Here is a 21,928-nt window from a genome sequence, read left to right on the forward strand (position 1 = left end):
GTATATGCATTGCAATGAGATAACTGATTAAAGGATTCATCTTTGTGGAAGATTGATTCTCCCTCTCTTAGCATCCATTAATTGCCTATAGTTCTTCATCTAGGTATGGGGACGTGTGAGATTTCTCCATCCACATTGGCACAACAACTGGTCTTGTCACATCACCTAAGCTGGCCTGAATGTCCTGTCTCAGCCTTCCAAATGCTGGGATTATAAGAGAGCACCTCCCCTTTCCTTTTCTTTCTAATGTTCTTTTATATTGAAAGTGAAAGCTCTCTTTTGTTCTCACAAATGGAAAATAAAATTAATCTGTTCATATTCCTTATATACTTTAGATATTTTGCATCCCTCAACTCCTACAGCTAGCTCAACAATAAATTCTTCCGACAAGTAGAGAAAAGAAAATGTGCTTTACTATATAGAGTGTGCTAATTATCTTTTAATCAGCTAAAAAAAAGAATTAGGTCAACCTTCTTGAGATTCAACTCAGGTTATTGTCCTTTGAGGTTCATCTTAAAATATGGTTCAATATTCTGTGCATATTCATTGTAAGAATTCTGTGAACTTGCACTGTTGAAAAGTTCCATTTCAAGAAAGGTGTGTGGTGCATACATTTCATACCAGTGCTTGGGAGAAAGAGGCAGATAAATCTCTAATATTGAGACTAACCTGGTCTAAGAAGCAAATTCCAGAACACTCAGGGCTACCCAGAAATCCCGTCAATAACAACAACAAAAAACCAATCCCAATAGATTTTTAAAATATTATATATACACATATATATGTATATTTGTATGCATGTACATTTAAGAAGATGGAATCAAATCACATTACATGGTTTCTGGGAATTGAACTCTGAACGTTTGGAAGAGCAACCAGTGCTTTTAACTGCTGAGTCATCTTTTCAGCCCCCAATTCCAATATCTTTATACAACTAATACCAATATAACATTTTGATGTAGACTCTCATAGAATATTTTCAATATAAATTTAACCATGAATATGCATTCAACACATGCTGGATGATTATATTAAAAATCAAGGTTATTTCTAGAAAGTGTCAGTATGATTGCATATGTGCCAACTCAGAGTTTACTGTCATTTGAATATCCTTCATGCAAGTCAATTTAGATCTGCAATATCAAGTTTTAGTGGTTATCTCCTCTGCCCCAACTCTGTGTGTGTGTGTGTAAACATATTACTGTGGGCATATGTACATGTGCATGTAGGTACATGTATGTACACACATGTTTTGGAGTCAAGAGATTAATGTCAGGTATCTCTGATTAGGTATCCATCATATTTTTGGGGACAGTTTACATCACTGAACCTAGAGCTCACTGATCAGCTAGGTTGGCTGACCAGTGAACTTCAGGAATTCTCCCATCTCAGCTCCCACCACATTAGGATTATGGGTGTGTACCGCCATACTGGGTTTTACCTTTGTACTGGGGATCTGAACTTGGGTCTTTAGGCTTATGCAGTGGACACTTTACTTAATGAGCCATCTCCCCAGGCTTATTTTAGTGTTTTTGAGATAAGGTATTATTATATAACGCAGACTGGACTTAAACAGAAGGCTGTGATTACAGGTATGCTTGACTATGCCCAGCTTGCTATATTATTTTATAAAAGGGGTATAATTATTATAAATGCACTTTCAAAGAAGTAACATCAAAACTTCACTCACCCTACATACTTTTTAAAACCTTGCCACACCCACCAAGAGATAGAATCTAATCTATATCACCTTTCCTTGGACAAGGGTGAAATTTTGTGTGTGCCTCAATTTGGCAGCAATAACACCAGATGACATCTAAGAGATTATAAAAGATGATATGGTTCCTTCTTCGCAATCTCTTGGGACTCTCACTCTTGGAACCCAGCCAGGATGCTATGAGAAAGCTTAAACCACATGGAGAAGCTGTGTGCAGCTGTTCCAACTGTCAGCATGTGAAGAGCAACTCTTCAGATAACTCCAGTGTCTAGACTTCAAACTACAGCAGCCAACAAAAATATAGAGCAGAAGCAGCTGTACCCACGGAACCTTTCCAAAATCACAGATTTGTGAGCAAACTACACATGGCATGCTTCAAGTTGTTAGGCATCCAGGCAGTTTGTTAAGTCATTAGATGTCCAGGCAGTTTGTTACATAGTCATGGACAAGAATATCAGCAATGTGTCTTTGACTGACCGTACCACACTTTTTTAGGCAATTACTTATGTTAGAAATACACATTATTATGAAGTGTTTTGTTATTGCTCTTGTCACTTTGCTTATAGAACTATCACTAAAATATACATCAGTAGGCACATCAATATATACAAAACTGTTTTCTCACTATTAATTTCATGGAAATAGAAACGCAATTCGAAGAATATGCACATCTTAGGGAGTGTTGATGTGCGTCCCATTTGATGTAGTTAAGCGGTCCACAAGCCTATCATTTAGCACTAGAGAGATGGCTCAGCAGTTAAGAGCACTAGCTGCTCATCCAGAGGTCCTGAGTTCAATTCCCAGCAATCACATGGTGGCTCCTAACCACCTAAAATGAAATCTGATGCCCTCTTTTGTCTGATGCTCTCTTTCTGTCATGTGGTCATACATGCAAATAAATAAATAAATAAATCTTTTTAAAAACATAATTTACAAATAATATACTTACAGAGATAATGAGGTAGCTTAGTTGATAAAATGCTTTCTGCCCAAGTGTTTGAACTGGATTTTGGATCTTAAGCACTCATGTAAAATGCTAAGTACTGGAACCCACCAGAAACAGGATCTGTCGGGCAATCAGATTAGCTAGAACAGCTCAATCAGCAAGCTTTGGGTTCAGCATAAATTTCTGCCTACAAAAAGATATGGTGGAGATTAACTGAAAAAGGCATCCTGACTTCAACCTCTGAAATCCATATACCAATGCACATGTGCAGGTGCACATGTATATGCATATGCATGCATACTACACAAGCGTATGCATGTGCAAAATAGTTACATTTAAGACAAAGTGATGCAGGTTCGTAATCCTGGCACTTTTAGGAGGCTGGAGATACTGGAGGATTGCAATTTTGAGGCTAACCTGGGCTACAGGTGAGACTCCAGCTCCAAAATGAGTATACCTAAAACGGTTTGGCAAAATAAATCCTTATAAACTCAATAGTTAAAATGACAGGTCCCTGAATATAGAATAAAAACACTATGAAAAAGAGAATTTAACTTATTCATCAAAGATAATACATCCCAATATTTCAAGTGGCAAAAGTGATCATGCAGATATGAACGTTGAAGATATCTTAATTCAGTTCTGATTCTGTCCCACACAATCCTTCAGCAGTCCCCAAATTTACTTGGCCACTTATGCCACTCTTCATGGTTTAGTAACCCTTAATGATGAATTCAATCTGATTGAACTTCAAAGTCTCTTCACATCAAGAAAATTCCCATGTGCTTTTCACAGGCCAGACAATTCGTTTTTTTATAAGTGTCACTTTATTAACATTAAAAAAAGATAACTATAAATCACATGAATCCTTTTAGTTTTATAAGCCTGAGAGAAATAAAAAGTAGAGAAATCTTTCTTAGAGTTCATGAGGGAACAAGAGATTTAATCAATATATCATAAATTAAATATGTGATAATTATAATTTACCACTATAATAATTGTTAACAATCATTACATTTTCGAACTTGTTAATCATTGTTTATCCCGAATTTCCACTTTTAACTGTCTATGTGTGTGTATGTGCATGTTTGGTTTTGAGAGCAAACCTCATGTAGCTCAAGCCAGCCTTGAACTTGTGTAACTGAAGCTGGCCTTGAACTCACGTAGCTGAAGCTGTCTTTGAACTTTTAATCCTGTTTCCATTTCCCTAATGCTGGAATTGCAAGTTTGCACTACCGTAACAGGCCAGCTAATTCTACTGGAGTCTAAGTGTATTGTAGGAATTGACTCAATCCTTACTGTCGGAGGACAAGATGCAAAGGCCTCAACTGGTTGTAGAGAACAGCCAAGAGCTGAGTTAATTGATGCAATTATTAACTAATAATAGCAAATGAAAATTAAAAAGGCAATGTTTGCATGTTACTTGAAGCAAACTCTAAAGTCTGTTGCTACTCTAATGTCAACTGTTTTTTTTACTAATCCTGGGTGTGTTAGCATCTTCTCATTTCATCACATTAGCAATACTTTATCTGAAGGTGGACAACATAGCTTACAAAATGCTTCTCATTTCTGTTCATTGTTTAATCTACTGTTCAACACAAAACAAAGAGATCAGCATTGCTCTTAAAAATCACTTTATTGGTAAAGTATGCCCCCCAAAAAGTGAATATATAAGGCAGAGACAGCCAGAACTTGAAAACAAATACTCTATCATCATCTCAACTTGAGCCCTTTGAAAGTAGAAACCAGAGAAGCCTATCCCTTTGTCATTTGCATTATGTTAAAATTGTATCACCCAGAGTAACAGTAAATACCTAGATTTTCACACTCTTCATGTGCTGAACATCTGAGATAAATATTAGATGAAAATAATAAAGGGTCAGGCTGGAACTTTTATGAAAAGGTACTTATTGCCAAGCCTGATGACCCGAGTTTGACCCCTGGAACCTGCTTAGTGGAAGGGGACTCTCAACTCTTGAAAGCTGTTCTCTGACTTCCGCACACACATATGCCATGGAATGACTATGCCCACACACATGCATACAAAATAAGTAAATTAAGATATAATTTTAAAATTAAAGCTTCAAAGAAGATAATAAAGACAGTGGTGAGAGTTACAAAAAGCATGGACTGTCTTTGAAAAAAAACCAAAAAAACAAAAAACTTTGCATTAGAAGTCCACGTGAACTTATTTGTTGCTTTCAATGTGGTACACAATGAAAACTAAGACATGAAGCAGGGCCATATGGCCAAGAGGAATTTATGAGCTATCCAGTATACAATAATGGATAGGAACATTTTCTTCCTCAATTCCTTCTTCTACTTTCTCTTGTTTATTTCTAGATGAAGTCTCATATAGCTCAGGCTGAACCTTGTATATAATAGCCCAGGGAGAGTTTGAACTGCTGATCCTCCTGCCTCCACCTCCTGAGTGAGTGCTGGAATGACAAGCTTGTGCCATTGTTCCAGACTAGGAAAACATTTCTAATCAAAGCAATAAATGATATTCAGTGAGTTCCAGTAAGTCTGAAACTTAATTCAAATATTTTATCTTTGCAGCTGCTTGCATATAATTTAATTGTAACATCTGTTAAATTGCATGCTACAAATGACAGTAGTACCAGTGTACAAGTGTTTGTTAATGGTACAAAATCCAAAATGGTTAAAAAAAAATGCCTCATCTGAAAATAATTATTCTGCTAGCAGATTACGAACTTTAAGAATATTGTATTCTGCGATCTTGTTTTGTTTTATCTGAATTCCTCTTCTCAATTGATATCTTACCCCCTCCTATTACCCCAGCAAAGGAGAGTCAGAAAATTGAAGTTTAAGGCAGATAAGTTATAGTATATGCTTTGAACGTCAGGCTTATTTTTACTGTTCAGTTGGCATTGTCACCAAGCAGAGGATTTTTTTTTTCTATTCAAGGAGAAGAAGCAGGAATGGGGCCTCGGGTGGGGGTACAGCCAGAACTATGATGTCACAGATTGCTTTCTCTCCTGGGAAACTCATCCATCAAACCGTCACCTCTGAGTCTGCGAAGGGTCACTGTGGAAAGAGGCAGCATGCCTCAGTTTAGGCATACTAAAGTGTCAGTCTGTAGTGGGGCTGCTGGTGTGAAGGCGATTCATTTCATTTCAAAGGCCCAGTGGCACGCTGCCCAACACAGGCACAAGCATAGCGCGCTCCTTAGAAATAATGACTCCAAACAGCCTTCACTGTGAAATGGAGAACTGTGCCATCTGCTTGTCTCCTCTGTGATTTATTCGCTTCAGGGTTTTAAATGATGGAGTGAAAAGGTAAGTCTTCCCTTTTAAAAAAGTCTGCTGTATATTATATTTGAGTTATACGGAGATTTGAATTTATAGTACAAATACACTTTCTAAGTATGGCCGTTGTCCTAGGAATATAAGGTAAACTTTTTTGTCTCTGTTTTTGAAAAAAAGGCCATGCCTTATAACTTAGCATTTTGAGTTTCTTTAATATTATAAAGATCTGTTTTTCTAAAGTAATTTTTTTAAAAAAATGAGTATTCCTCAGTATGTTTGATGATGCAGATAAATTAACACTTCTGTGTTTGATATCCTACCTTCCCTTGCTATTTTCAGTTTATTTCCATTTCGGAGATGAATTAAAAACATGTACACATCATACACTGCCAAGCTCTTTTTGGTCCAGCCCCATGTAGGCAAATCCTAGCTGGTTGCTCCATAACTCCTTGGGAACTCTTTCTGTTCAGGAAGGAAGCATGGAGCTATAAAATCCAGAGGAAGTTTGAAGCTGAGGCATTCCCAGGGAGACAGCAGAGCTTCTGGCAGCGCTAGAAGGGAGCCAAGGCTCACCTGCGTGCCTGCCGCCTGTCTTAGCCTGTCATATTTCTGTACTTGTTCTTGCTGTGTGTTCTGTTCACAAAGGGGCGCAAAGGGCTGGGTTCGAGGCCGCAGAGGTCTGGCCTGGAAGAAATCAGGAGCAAGAAGCCAGCTTGCGAACCCCTCCTCTTTCCCCAAGAGAGCCGCTGCTGCAGAAGTCATTCAGTGTGTGTGTGTGCCGCTTCTCCTTGAGAAAGGATTAGAGAATTAGAAGAGGGCTTTGTGAGAAAAATCCTGGGAGAGGTTGCTGGGAAGGAAGCAAACAGGGAAGGAGGATTTCAGCTCTTCTAGTCCTCTCAGTCAAGTGGCTCTGAGAACCTCAGTTGCTTGGCCTCCAGAATCTAGGGATTTTCTTCCATCCACATTGGAGACACCGGTAAGGCATTTTTTTTCCTACTACACTAGGAAGCTATTGCTTAAGGTTGCCTTTTGAAGTGCGGGGTGGGGGGTGAGGGGGTGGGGTCCTAAGGAAGGAAGTTGGTTAGTGATTCTGGGGACATCCTGCATTGTCTCTGCCTAGTGTATGAGAAAGACGCTGTTCACTGCACAAAGGGCTATGGCTAGAGAACAATTTTACTTCTCCCAAACTTGATTAGCATCACTTTTGAGTAATGGGTGCACATGAAAACGCTAGGGCCCTTACTGGAATGTACTTATCTGTATGATAATCACATCTTAAAGTCTTTTTAATCTAAATTTGAACAGTTTGGGAGTATAATGCTATGGAGGTTCAGGGGAAGGGAATCAGGCCTTTCCAGAAATTTCATTTATTTATGTTCCTGGGAAAAATGTATTTTACCTCTGTGTGTTCTGCTGGATTTGTAACTCGATCTGTGTGGGCCAGAATGGTGGCTAATAGCCCCAATAGTGCTAAGAGTAAGTTCCAGGCAGAAAGAGAAGAGAGTTGAACATTCCAAATAAAAGTGGGGAAAATGGAATTTGGTCTTTCCTGTGCAGAACAACGTAGTTTACATTTGTTACACAAAGATCTATGCTCACTGGAAAGAGAGAGGAAAAAAAAAAAAAAAGAACAACCTGCCATTGGGATCAGAAGGAATAGATAGCACACCCCTTAGCATTTTCCAAGATTATGCTGGTCATACAGACTAATTTGGCAACTGATATGATTCCCTAATTCCACTCTGTTATTTTTTGGAGTTGACTTTGTTGTTTGTATTTGTAAATACTGTTTTACTGTGTGGATACACATATATCCTTTTAGTAAATATATCCTGAGACACTTGAGCCTAAAGAGTTCAGAATTACAGTTATTTAGTAGTCCACAAGCAATATACTGAGATGTATTTGAATTTTGAGTGTGTGTATAGAGAAGAGAGTAGTGGCAGATCAGATAATCTAGAAGCCCCGCCCCCAGTAGCTGCAACCAAATTCCTGAAATCCCTGTCCAGCCTTTTTTGTTGATAACTTTAGCTGCTGCCTAATGTAGGGGGTTTTGTGCACTTCTTCTTGCTTTTAAAAACCAAACTAAAACCCCTGCTCTATGAAATGTTCTTGTTTAATGTTTCTTTTATAAACTTAATGTGTGTGTGTGTGTGTGTGTGTGTGCGTGTGTGTGTGTGTGTGTGTGTGATGTAGTTAATAATCACTCTTGATTCTGCTTATTTGAAAATACTGATCAAGTAAAATGACCTCTGTGCTGATTATCGTTGGTCCAGAACTTTGACTTCAGTTGGAAACTAGGCACATAGGGCTTTGTTTTCCATGCTTAAGTTACAGTCTTAAAATCAATATTCAAAATATTCAAAAATTGAAAATATGTGTCATGCTCTTAATAACATTCAGGTATATCTAAATACATTTCTTTAAATGCACATCAATGTAAAACCTTTAAAAATGTGGCATCTCTTTAAAACGAGCTATTTATTTGCCAAAAAGTAAGTCAATTTCCTTTCAGTTTCAGGTTTTCACTCTTTTATCAACGGAAAATGTTAGTTCAGCCAAATAGTTTTATCTTCCACATTTAGGAGTTGTTTACAGAATGTTGGCAGTTAATTGGGGGAAGGGGTTGGGCGTGAGATAACAGTAAATCAATTTATCTGTGAGCTGTGAGAATGCCTGGGAGGGCTGCAGGTTTTGATCAATGTCATTCACTATGCTCTGCCTCACGCTCATTCCACTTTGAAAGACTATTTACTTTCATCATATTTGAGCCTGAGAACATAGAGCTTATTAGAATTGATTTTCTTTCCAGGTTGGTATTTTAAAATACTTTGGCTTGTCATTTTTCACTACCACCTTCTGAGATTTCCATTCATAGGGCATATATTATTGAGTGTCTGTTGTCACCAAGGCAACCGTGTTTGCTGTGGGACATGAAGGCATCGTTTTGGTGAGGATGCTGCAGAGGTAGCCAAGGCCAGGGGCAGAAAGACCATCTCTTGATGTTCTAATCATTGTTTGCACACTCACAGGGTGCAATTGCAAATGTGTTTTCAGTAATAACAGAAAACACTAATTCTTCTGAATTATTGATACATTAAACTATAATACTGGCTACTTAGAACCTAGAATCGAAGCTAATCAATAATCTCACGTTGCCTGAGACCTTTCTGTGTTGTTCTCATTGATGAGCATTTAAATAATTAAAAAAAAGGATTTCCTCTGAATTAATCTGGCTGATGCACAAGTTGGAGAAACAAAACCAATTATTTTTCATAAGCCTAATCTTTACAGCTTAGACATATTATTCCTTCTTAGTTTTCTTTGCAATATTTTGTGTCTTGTTAGACGATTTTTTGTTAAAATATTAGGTGTATCTCAAGAACAGATATAATGTATAATTATATCTATAATAAAATAGGAATTATGATAGGTAAATAATCCCAAATGCTGAGTGCTGGGATTAAAGGCGTGCACCACCATGCCCAGCATAAATAAATGATTCTTGGACCTACCTTGTAACAGATATTTCTCTGACTCCTTTACAAATATGCTATCACCTACTCTTTCAGACAACATTTAAAACTGGATACAGTGCCCATTTTAAAGATCAAAAAACTTAGTCCCTGAAAACTTAAGAAAAAAGTAGGATATTAAGGTAGCAGATGAGAAGGTAGCCTCTTCTACCAAAGCTCTTTTCAACTCATTTCTCTGTTGCTTTCAGCACTCAGGTCTTTTTACACAGATTCATATCAATCAGTTAATCTCCTATTATTTCTTCTAACAAAGGAATTATGTAACATAATTATGCCTATAAGAAAATATGAATTTTGATAGGTACATAAGTAAATCCTTCTTGGATCTACCATGTACCAGATATTTCTTTTACAAGCATGTCACTACTTACTCTTGTTTCAGATGCTTTCCCTGCTTCGTCCTTTCCTTGAACTTCTTTATAAGAAGATCTGTGTAACAATGGATAAGGCAGGCCCTAGCTATATTTATGTATAAAAAGTGCTTTTAAGCTAAGTGTAGTTGTTCATGCACTCAACTTGGGAGGCTGAGGCAGGAAGATTCCCCCAAGTCTAAGGCCTACAGAATGAGATTTTCAATCCGGCCTAAGCAGCAGAGTGAAAACCTGTTTTTTAAAAACAATAACAAAGCCAGGCTTGGTGGCACATGCCTTTAATCTCAACACTGGAGGCAGATACAGGTGGATCTCTGTTAGTTTGAGGCCAGCCTGGTCTACAAAGCAAGTCCAGGACATGCCAGGCTACACAGAGAAACCCTGTCTTGAAAAACCAAACCAAACCAAACCAAACCAAACCAAACCAAACCAAAACAACAACAACAACAAAACCTGCTTTTTAAATTCCAAGGAAGAAACAATATAGCTTTTAAAGAATTAGTATATTAGATTGGCTTGTAGAATAGAGCATATTAGACTTCCTTTGTTAGAAGAAATGCTATGTTGACTTGGCTTTTGGCCATGTGTACCTGAGATTCAGCTAGGTAGCTGGTGAGTGGCACGAGTCCATCACATACATTCTGGGATTTGTATATATCCACTCTGTATAGAGAGCTTTACAGCTATAGAGGCCTTGACTCAGCCTCACTTTCTTCTGCCTCTAGAATATGAACAGATGAAAGTGTGGCATTGTAGAAACTTTTAAAATGCATCTCCTATTCCCATTTGAAGTTACTGCTTCAAAACACCAAAATCATGACAGACTTTTAGAAAAAAAATGATTCCTAAATGTCTTGATAATCTGGTATATTCATAGTACTGTCATTAATTTATTTCCACGTGCTTACCTACTAGCAAATTGCTTTGCATATCAACAAATTAACAAAAACATACTCAAGAAAACTTAAAATATAAATTTGTTATATTCCTGAAGGCCTAAAGCTCCAAATAGGTGTAAAATAAAGGTAAAGCACCAGCATAGCAGTATTCCTCCTGGAAACTCTCAAATAGAATTTAGTTCATTTTGTCTGCCTCTGGATGCCACCAGCATTCCTTGTTGTATGGTCCTGAATCACTTTGAGTTCTGTTCTATCAAATCATTTTCTCAGACTCCAATTCTTCAGCCTCTGTCTTTCTTTATAAAAATTATTGCATCAACACCTCCAGGGGGATGAAAGAAAATGTCCCATTTTGACACCAAAGATTTGGACATTCAAGCATGCATATAATTCTGGGTTACATTATTTTCCTTACTACACATATTAAATGTAGGTAATATTTATTCTGTAGTCTTGTGGAAAGTGTATAGATAGGGAAACATCAAAAAGTGAAAGCACCATGTTTCCGTGTTATAAAGTTCACTGACGAAGACCTTTGGAAATTGAGGTCAACTAAAGTACAGGAGAGGTTGAGAATATGACTTTGTAGAATCAGCTAAGAATATAAGAAAGGCTTTGAGAAATATTCCAGATAATGCTTTGGTATAATATAGCTGAGAGGAAAAAATATAGTACAGAATAATTCAGGTGAATAATGGGGAAGCAGAGATAATGGATGACTATAAGATGCTGTATGTATGCTGATGTAAAAGCTGGTGATGTAGCTTTGTCTAGAAACATCTCTCTTGTGGCTCAAAATTCATCTGTGAAGATAGATATTAGTAATGGCATGTTTATTCAGTGTTTCACCTTATTTCATGCATAATACCTTCTTCATACCAATCATTTTAGGTAGGTACCTCTATCTGTTATCGTATTTTCAGATTAAGAAATAGATTTGTCCTGAGCTGCAAATTTTGCAAGGAAAAGGATTTGAAGGCTCATATCCTCGCTTTGGCACCCCTATTTTTTTTAATTTTTGTTTTGTTTGGTTTGTTTTTGTTTTTTGTTTTTGTTTTTTCAAGACAGGGTTTCTCTGTGTAGCTCTGGGTGTCCTAGACTCACTTTGTAGGCCAGGCTGGCCTTGAACTGCCTGCCATCTGCCTGCCTTTGCCTCCTACGTGCTGGGATTAAAGGTGTGTGCCACCATGCTCAGCCATAGTGTTAATTCTTATACCTGACTGCATTGTTATATTACCAATTATAGTTTTATGTGATTTTTTCCTATTAGAATGATCTATACATTTGCAAGATGTGGACAGAAGAATAGTGGTTACTACTTTCAGGATGAATTGAGATATGTTTGGTTCCTTTTCTTGTGAAAAATTGCTGTGGAGTTCTAGCCATAGGGAGTATATGATCCGCAGTGAAATCAAATAGTTACATGGAACAATAAGACTGGATTGAAGGGAAGACTGGGAATTTTCTACACTCCTTGCTCTCTAAGAATTGATATCAACACCAAGAAAGAAAATACACATTTAACTCATGAAAAATAGACCATTGAAAAGTAATTGGCTCCAAGGCCTTCTGGGTAAATCTGAAGTGAGCATGTAGTCCTTTTATACAGGAGAGTGGGTGGAACCATGGAAAGTTGAGGGAATGGAATGCATTCATTGAATGGCATAATAGGCTATGCACTTTCTAAACACTCTCCTGACAAATGCTTACATTAGTTCTGAAAGACTATAGCAAAGCATGAAACCTTGAGGATTTTCACTCTGCTATGTGTGTGTCTCTGGCATCTTAGGATTATATTTAATGCCCTGGTCTGTGACATGATTTTCTTTACTATCTTTATTATTGATTGGCTGTGAAGATTGTAACATCACTCCTTGCCAAGAAAAATGAGTATAAACTACTCCATATTTTTATCTTTATCCAACTATTCTATAATATCCATAGAAGCTTAAAAGTTAAATTATAAAACATTTGTTCCTGGGATCTAGAAAAATTCCTACAGTGATTACTAGGTGAAAGCCCTCACCAAGAGATATTACTGAAAATGATATGGTTTTTTTGTTCTTTATTGTTAGGTCACTGGTAAGGTGAGTTCTTGTCAATTAAATTTGCTTTGGAATTTTATAACAGAAAGATTTAAATTAGCTTTAACATTTCCACTCTCCAAGTATTTAATAAAAAGTTGTTTGATATCTGCTGCTATTGAGGTCACATTTGATTGTTGCTATCACTCCTATTGTGAAAGCTCTTCTATGCAATGAAAGGAGCAGAGTCTCATGTGATGGCTCAGCCATATTTGAACTCATTGCTCAGAAACCTGACTCCTACATCCTACTTAGCCACTAAGGAAGGACTATGATCTTTCTTATCTGTGACAGTAAACCTGGAGATTTTGCCTATATCCTCATGAAAAAGGGTGTTGTCTATACTATCTAAACTAATATTATTATTTATCAAGGTAGTCTTCAGCTTAATTTAATGACAAAATTTCAAAGTCCAATTTTTCTGCATTCGTTTCTGAAACCATAGTTAACCTGTGGTAAAATTTCCTAAAAATATGAGGTTTACCCAGTATTTTGTTAGCCAAGACCTGAGATGTTCACATTCAGGAAGATGCTTCTTCACCCTTAACCCTGCTTACCTATGTATGAGCACAACACTGAAGGGGAAATGTGTCATTAATTTCTCCTGAAACTCATGCCAAGAAAGGGACAGAGTTGAATTGATTACACCAGAGTATCTGACCCATTTGTTCATTGCTTAGAGAAGAGCATCATTAGTTAGTTTTAAATGATGCATAATTACAGAGTGGGCATGGATAAATGGCATTGAAAATGATGCTTTTGCTGATATATTGTGTGATATCATTATTCAACTCTTAAATCTATCAAGGCTTAAGACTACCGAAAACACAAGCTTGCCCACTGAGTTTCACCTAATGATAGCTTTTACTGTGCCATATAACAAAAGTAAATAGTCTAAAATGTCTTGTTATAAAAAACAACCTACCTGTTTTGATAATTACATGAATATTTCCTTAATGGCAATGCTTGAAGCTGAGAACTGAGTATTAGATTGTTAGGAGAAGTTTATTCAGATATATATCTACACTATTATAAAATGAGACAGGTGCCAGCGCACATCTTCAATTCTAGTACATGGAAGGCAGAAGCAGGTGGATCTCTATGAGTTTGAGGCCAGTCTGGAATACAGAGCAAGTTTCAGAACAGGCAGGGATACACAGAAAAAAACTCCGTCTCAAAAAAAAAAAAAAAAAAAAAAAAGAGAGAGAAAAGAAAAAAGAAAGAAAGAAAAGAAAAAGGGAATAACAAAAGAAGAAACTCCATTATAAATATAGTTACCAATATGCTAATAATATCTGCAAATATAAACAGCATGAATTCTCAAATAAAACTTACTTGATGAAGTGAATTTCTAATACAAAGTTTGGCTATTATTAATAGCGCTGCTATGATCATAGCTGAGCAAATGTCTTTGTGGTATGATGGAGCATCATTAAGGTGTATGCCCAGGAGTGGTATACCAGGTTCTTGAGGTAGCACTATTCCCAGTTTTCTGAGATAGTGCCAGATTGATGCCCAAAGTGGTTGTACTACTTTGCATTCCCACCAGCAATGAAGGAGTGTTCCTCTTTCTCCACATCCTCGCCAGCGTGTGGTGTTGCTTGAATTTTTGATCTTAGCCATTCTGATGGGTGTAAGATAGAATCTCAGAGTTGCTTTGATTTACATTTCCCCCATGACTAAGGATGTAGAGCATTTCTTTAAGTGTTTCTCAGCCATTTGATATTCCTCTATTGAGAATTCTCTCTATAGCTCTGTACCCCATTTTTATTGATTTATTTGGTTTGGTGGTGTTTAATTACTTGAGTTCTTTGTATATTTTGGCAATTAACCCTTTGTTGGATGTAGGGTTGGTGAAGATCTTTTTCTAGTCTATATGCTGTCATTTTGTTCCGTTGACAGTGTCCTTTTCCTTATAGAAACTTTTCAGTTTCATGAGGTCCCATTTATCTTAACATCAAAGTTCCACTGCATTGTTCTTCTCTATATTTCCACACTGCAAATACCAATTAATAGTTGCTTTGTGGATACCTTATGTTAAAGTGCTCAAAAAACTTAAGTTCAATATATGTGTGTAACTCTAAATGCATCAAGGCTTGGAAAATACTGAAAACACAAGCTCGCCCACTAAATGTCACTTGCTGAAATCTTTGTGATGTATAATAAAAGCAAACAGTCTAAAATGTCTTATAATAAAATAAAACACCCTCTCTTTTTTAATTTCATGAACTTTCCTTCAATTGGAATGTAATGCAAAGGATCAAGAAAAGCATGAAAACTCGAATATAATTGGGACACAATAAGCATCTAAGCAAAGATTCCTAAATTTAAGCAAACATTATACATAAGTGGATTTGTGTACTAAATGTAGGCAATGGGTCTAAAAATACCAGTACATAGTACAAATAAATATAAATATACAATAAATGTAATTTAGTATGTAATGTAATCCCTAGTAAAGATTTATTACTTGTTTAAAACTTTTCCAATGATGTAATAGCAACATAGACAGATATAGGCAACAGTTACAAGTGTGCTTAAAATTCTTTTTGTACCTCTTCAGAAACTACTTTTTGAAAAGGTGGGGCCACACAGTGATGTGATAAATAGTTACCAAGTATTTTCCATCCCAGCATGTCCGTTCATTGGATTTTGGTGCTCAAGCTGTTCTTCTCTAAAACTACCTGCAATACACACTCTAGCTTTGGGATTTGACTAACCACTTTCCAATTTATAAATGTTATGATTTCTACATTGTGGAATAACTTCAGTGAAGAAAACCTTATTTTAGTGGCTTAATTTCCTCTGAATATTGTCAGCCTGCTGTCTTTAATTCCATTTGAATACATGTTACCAGAGGAGTCCCTCTGAGTTCATGGTGGCTCAGTTATTCTTCATGGACCAGTTCCAGTTCCTCTGGTGATAGAACTAAAAGCCCACAAGATGCTGTGTATCAGCAATGAAACAATTAGTCTTTGATAAGCTTTGGGGAAATTTCTTAAGCAGTGAATTAATCAGTCTGATTCTGGTCCCCATTCACAAATGCCAGTTCTTGGAATGGTCTCCCTGTACCCATCCCTGTTCCAGGTCTTCTTATTAAAGGTGTAAAATTTCATAAACCTTTAGTAAAATATTATGAAATCTCTTTTGTACATTACAACTGGTATTTTTTGCAGACATGTATTTCCATAATTAAACATCCTAAAATATAAATCCCATTATTATTTGTTATGTCTAGTCAGTAATTAGACCTCAGCTGGTAGGGCAATTTCAGAACAGAGTTTACCAATTTACATACTAATCCAGCAGAGTCTGGTGGGACATGATTAGCATAGATTCAGTCAACATCTTAATTAGCCTTCATCCCAGCATGCACTCTGAGGTGCCTTACCCCACCCCCACCCGGAGAGCCTTGAGCTTTTTTCTCCAGCAGATTCCCACTCTTCCAACCATCTTTCCAGAGCTCTTTTTCAGAGATGAAATGATTCCAACTCAAAATGGTTGGCAAGGAAAGGCATTTTATGGAAATCTGTGGAAATGTATGAAATTTGACTATGAGTGTGACAGGTGACCAAAGGAGCAAAGTATATTTTTGTAGAATATGAGACTGTACCCATACTCCCACCTCAGCCTCAGTTCCAGAGAACAAGGTCTATAAAGTCATCCAGAACCTGTGGACCTGTTACCTACTTTCTAATTCCACCAGAGGAGGAAATTATTTCTTCCTACGCATGAGGAGGGAGCTATTGCATTATTTACTAATCATCATAGTAGGAAATTTCTTATAACTTAAGTAAATTCTTCCACACTGCTTGTTAAAGGCCCAGACCTTAGCCGGTGGCACATGCTTGTAATCCTAGCATTCGGAGAGGCAGAGGCAAGCAGATCTCTGTGAGTTCAAGGCCATCCTGGTCTACAAAGTGAGTCCAGGACAGACAGCCAAGGCTACACAGAGAAGCCATGCCTAAAAAAAACAAACAAACAAGACCCTGAACTCTCTGTCTATACATAGAAAGTTAGATACCCATGGAAAATTCTTCTCTGAGCTGAAGACCACAAGTAAATTATCTCCCAATATTTTCTACTTTATAGTGGGTGCTTCTAGCTTCGTGACTCCCTCTGGGATCCTTTTTCTTCAACCTTTTGATCTTCTTTCTGGCTTTCCTCTGAGTTCTTTCCAAGTTCTCTACAAGGCTCTTTAATTGTGGCACTCAGAACTAGAAGGAGTACTTTTGAAGCAGTTTTAATGGCGAGATTCTTTGAGAATAAATTACCAGTATTTTCGTGTAGTTCCATATTCAAATTACTTTTGGAAACAGTGGTTTGTTTGTTTGTTTTTGTTGTGGTGGTGGTTTTTTCTTTTTGTTAGCTGTCTCAGCTTATTCCACTTCCACATAGAAGATTATAATTTGAGTGTTCTATTTGTGTGTCATTTCATATCCCAAAAAGGATTTTGTATTTACTTTGCATATTTTTTTGCAGTTTATCAGAGCCAATCTGAGTTTCAATTTCATTTTTGCAAAAGCATAAACTAATGATATCTGATGGTAAAGGTTGAAGCCATTTGTAAACTTGGTTCTACAATTACCAACAAATTATTGCACATCCTAAGGGAATAAAGACCTTGAGGGCACCTGAGAGAATTTCAGGAGAATGTCAGTTGCTAACACCTTCAATCCATGGGCTCATTTCTCTTGTTTCCCTAGTCTCTGCCACACTATCCTTTTTCATATTTTCTCTTAAGATAATATCTTCTTTCCTTATTTTGTGTTTTTTTCCTCTCTCTCTCTCTCTCTCTCTCTCTCTCTCTCTCTCTCTCTCTCTCATTTTCACTCAGCTCCTTACTTGACATTTTGTATAATTATAGGAGTTAATAGTTACACAGCATAAGCAAAAAATTAAATATACACCCCACACAGTGTGTCATTCTGGGTTCTTACTGGCTTAGTTGAAATTAGGCTAAACATAAGTCACAGATAAGAACAAGTCAAAAGTACTGATTGATGGAGATTATAAAAATTAGAATGTAGAACTAAAAATAGTCACTGCTGCTCCTGCAGGTCCAGTAGAACCAGGTCAGGAAATACTTATATCCCCCTTGTGGTTTATGTCATCCAGACAATATGAAAATAGGTTGTCATAGCATTATTAACTGTGTGTGTGAACGAACCATTAAAATATACATTTAGACTATGCCTTGATATGTCAGGGGCAAAGCTCACTTTTAATTCCAGAGTATGCCAGAGCTTAGTTTAAAAAGCTAGGATCTGTATTGATCTGAAGTTTAATAATCCTGGAGATAATACAGCTTTTTTAAATATCTTAGGAAATAAAAAAATAGTTGTGCATGTGTGAGAAAGAAGCAAGTGTGAGGGATTCTGCATGGTTGTATTTACAGAAAAAAATCAATTACTGTTCAGAACTCTGAAAACAGTTCATAAATCCCTAACTATAGTTCCACACCTTCAGGAGCTACTGATGGAAGATCACATGCAAGATCAATATTAGGAGACAGTCTTTGGCTGGTTAGCTAAGTTTTTCTGTTGTTATTTTTGTATGGCTAATCAAAATTGTGTATGTATTTGCTACAAGATGAGATTTAACTTTTCTTCACCATAGTAGTTATAGAATGTATAAGCTCGTCCTGAATGTCCTCATTTCTCATCATAATTCTGGAAAAGTTCTTAAGATACCTTGGTGAAACAACCGCATTCTTTCTCCTTTGACCTGGTCAGACCCAAATTTGTGTGAACTATGAAGTTTAGAAACGTGCATTAGCCATTAGAATAGCTCAGGTTAAAAAAAAAAGGATTATTGAAAGGAATGTAACATGCTGGAGCCACATTGAAAGCAATCTGAAAGTTCCTCAGGTAGATACAGGTATACATATATTTTAAAATTTTATCCTATGAGCCAGTAAGAATACAAATAGAAGAGTTGGGGAGGTAGCTCCATGAGTAAGAATACTCTCTGCACAAGGGTGAGGGCCTAAGTTCAAATCTCCAGAACCCAGGTTAAAAAACCAGGCTTGTAACCCTTCTGTTGACAGTGATCAATACAAGAGGATAACTTGGTCTTAATTTAATTTAACCCATATCCACATTCAGTGAGAGATCGTACAGAGCAGACATCTGAAGTTCTTCTCTGGCCTCCACATGCATGGGAACTTACACACACACATATATTCACACAAAAAACAGACAAACAATAAGAACACATGTAGATATAACAGATACCTGAGAAAAATGAAAAGACTTATCTTTGATGTCAGAAAAATTTATATATCATATCATTATTCATAATAGCTGAAAAATGTCAACATCCCAAATGTCTGCCAACCAATGAAGGCATGAAACAAATGTAGTATAGTCAGGCAATGGAATACTATCCAACAATAAAAAGCATAGCCTACCAATAGAGGTTGTGCTATGCTATAGTATCACATATTTTATGAATTTGATTGTATCAAATGTTAATAGTAGGCACATTTATAGATACAAAAAGGTTAATAATGCTCAATGGAGCCATAGATTGAGAGTAGAGGAGTATGGGCCGACTGCTAACAAGCACAAGATGAGTTCTTATTCAAGGGAGGAAGGTGTTCTAAAATAAGGCTATAGGGATAGTTGCAACTGTGTGAATATACTAAAAACTATTTAATGATACACACTAAATTGGTGGATTTTCTTACATATGAATTATATATCAACTAAACTCTTGCTTCAAAAAGTCATGAGCAGAGTCAAATTTACCTAGACTATTCACAAAAAACATGTAGTTGTTTCTATTTTAGAAAAAATATAACATCTGGACCATTCCTCAGAATAACACTAATATTCTATTTTAGATATTCTAAAAGATAATGTAGGTGTAGTTGTAATTGTAGAGTAGGGGCCAGAATGAGCGACCAAGAGCCAGGATGGAATGTGTTTTAGGAGCTCCACACTCACCACTTACCTTCAGTAGAAGACTAGGCCAAAAGCAAGCTCACAGAATGAAGTTAGACTCCAATTAGATGGTGGTTTCTTAAAGGATATCATGCAAGCACATGGAGATTATATAATCACCAGTATGTATTATAAAATCAAACATAATTGCACTTACTGTACTAATATTGAGAATTAGAAGGTTCCTATGATCCGGTGTGGATGGAGATTTGGCCCAGATGAAGAATATTAGCAAGCATTTGGTATTATGGATCAGAGGTAGCTTGATAGAAATTATTAGAACCAGATGGCATGAGATTGGGATACCTGCCCCACTGTGTGAAGTAGTTTAGGAGATTAATATATGCCTTGCTCCAGGTTAACTAAGGCTATTTTAAAATATAACAGATGACTTTGTGTTGATTGATTGCTAACAGGTTAGAAAATACTGCTATAATAATAATTATAGGCCTAATAACAAATATTATTAGGCCATACTGATAAATTAACCACAACACATTCAAGCATCCTCCCCCGAGCCCTTTTTGTTACTTAGCTTCTCTGAGTCTGGTTTGTAGCAATGTTATCTTGTACTATATGGCTAATACCCACATATGTTAGTATATACCATGCGTATCTTCCTTGGTCTGAGTTGCCTCACTTGGGGTAACATTTTCTAGTTCCATCCATTTGCCTGCAAATTTCACGATTTCTTTGTTTTTAAATGGCTGAGTAGTATTCCATTGTGTAAACATACCATAGTTTCTTTATCCATTCTCCAGATGAGGGACATCTGGGTTATTTCCAGTTTCTGGCTATTATAAATAAAGTTGCTATGAGAGGAGTTGAACAAATGTCCTTTGGATACATGATAATGGGAGAGCATCTTTTGTGTATTTGCTCAGGAGTGGTGTAGCTGGGTCTTGATGTAGAACTCTTCCCAATTTTCTGACAAACCACCAAATTGATTTCCACAGTGGTTGTACATCTTTGCAATCCCACCAGCAATGAAAGAGTATATATTAAGAGACACATTTAGATAGATGAGAGTGTACAATATATGGATGCTGGCTTCTCAAGAGAGGTGTTCCTATATTGTGTTTTTAGTATTTGAAATTCTTTTCAGATGGGAAATGGAGGAATGGAAAGCTATGGTTTTAACTACAGAGAATTTTTTAAAAGATAGAATGAAATGTCAGATTATGCCTTAAAAATTTCAGGAACTGTAAATACTGTTTAAATAATTCATAGAAGGGCATTTGAATCAATAAAACTAAAAAGATTCCTGTTCCTAATTATTTGTAGAATTCTTCTCTGAATGGATTTCAAATTCCGGGTAAATCAAATATTTACTGAGAACGCATTGTCCTAAGTTCTTTTGACTTCAGAAATAGAGACAAGTTCTAAGATCAATAGCATAAAGTTTTGTAATAGTAATTGTTTGAATTTTCCTGAGATGGTCCATTTCTATACAAGTAGGAAAAATATGTTTTTACTGTGCTTCAAAATGCATTAAAAATAACAAACCATTTTTCTCAGTTTTTAATAGCTGAAGATACAAGAGACTTTGCCAAGCTAATGCAGAGTTCCTGTGTGCCATCTATGCAACACTCACAAGTGATATACACTGTCAGTGATACAATCCATTGCTATCAGACTAGAGTGTCAAAGCAAAGAAAGGGACTTTGATACAATGCTATCAAAATTGCAGATTTTCATAGTGGCAGCAATTTACACTTAAAATTGAGCTACATTGAGCACAGCATTCCGCTTATCTGGTCACAAAAGTCACAGTGTTTTCACTGGGATGAGGTTTTTATTGTTTAAGGATATAGTTTAATTCTTCATTTAAATAATAATTTTAAAATTAGAAGCACTGAATCCTAAATAATAGTACATTTTAAATTGCATGGTTCAATCCAAAAGCACTAATAAGCTCCACTTAAAATATATTACTATTTTTTAAATTCGACATTGCTTTCAAACAATGCTTAGATCACTAAATTAGATCCTCATTGTTTCCTTAGAGGTAGCAGCATTATTAAAAGGTATTGTGCATATTTTGTTTCTATAATTATGTCTAATCAGTGTGAATTGATGCTGTAGTGAAATACTTAATTAAAAACACATATTTGAGGTATAAGTGGGTAACAAAGGAGAAGCTGTCCTAGTTTCCTTGT

General features: G+C 36.4%; 1 protein-coding gene across 3 annotated transcripts in view; it reads left to right on the plus strand.

Moving 5' to 3' along the window:
* MID1 (midline 1) overlaps positions 1-21,928 on the plus strand; it is a 345,415-nt gene that overhangs the window by 122,460 nt on the left and 201,027 nt on the right. Inside the window, exon 1 of one of the 3 annotated variants that reach the window (XM_084789914.1) lies at positions 5,870-5,962. The exons of 1 other annotated variant lie outside the window; for it this stretch is intronic. The gene's annotated coding sequence lies outside the window, so the exon portion shown is untranslated. Of the gene's footprint in view, positions 1-5,869; positions 5,963-6,753; positions 6,909-21,928 lie in introns of those variants that run through there. One more of the 3 variants, XM_084789913.1, reaches the window with a different exon arrangement.

Source organism: Acomys minous, assembly GCF_964271855.1.
Source record: "Acomys minous genome assembly, chromosome: 7".
Classification (NCBI taxonomy): domain Eukaryota; kingdom Metazoa; phylum Chordata; class Mammalia; order Rodentia; family Muridae; genus Acomys; species Acomys minous.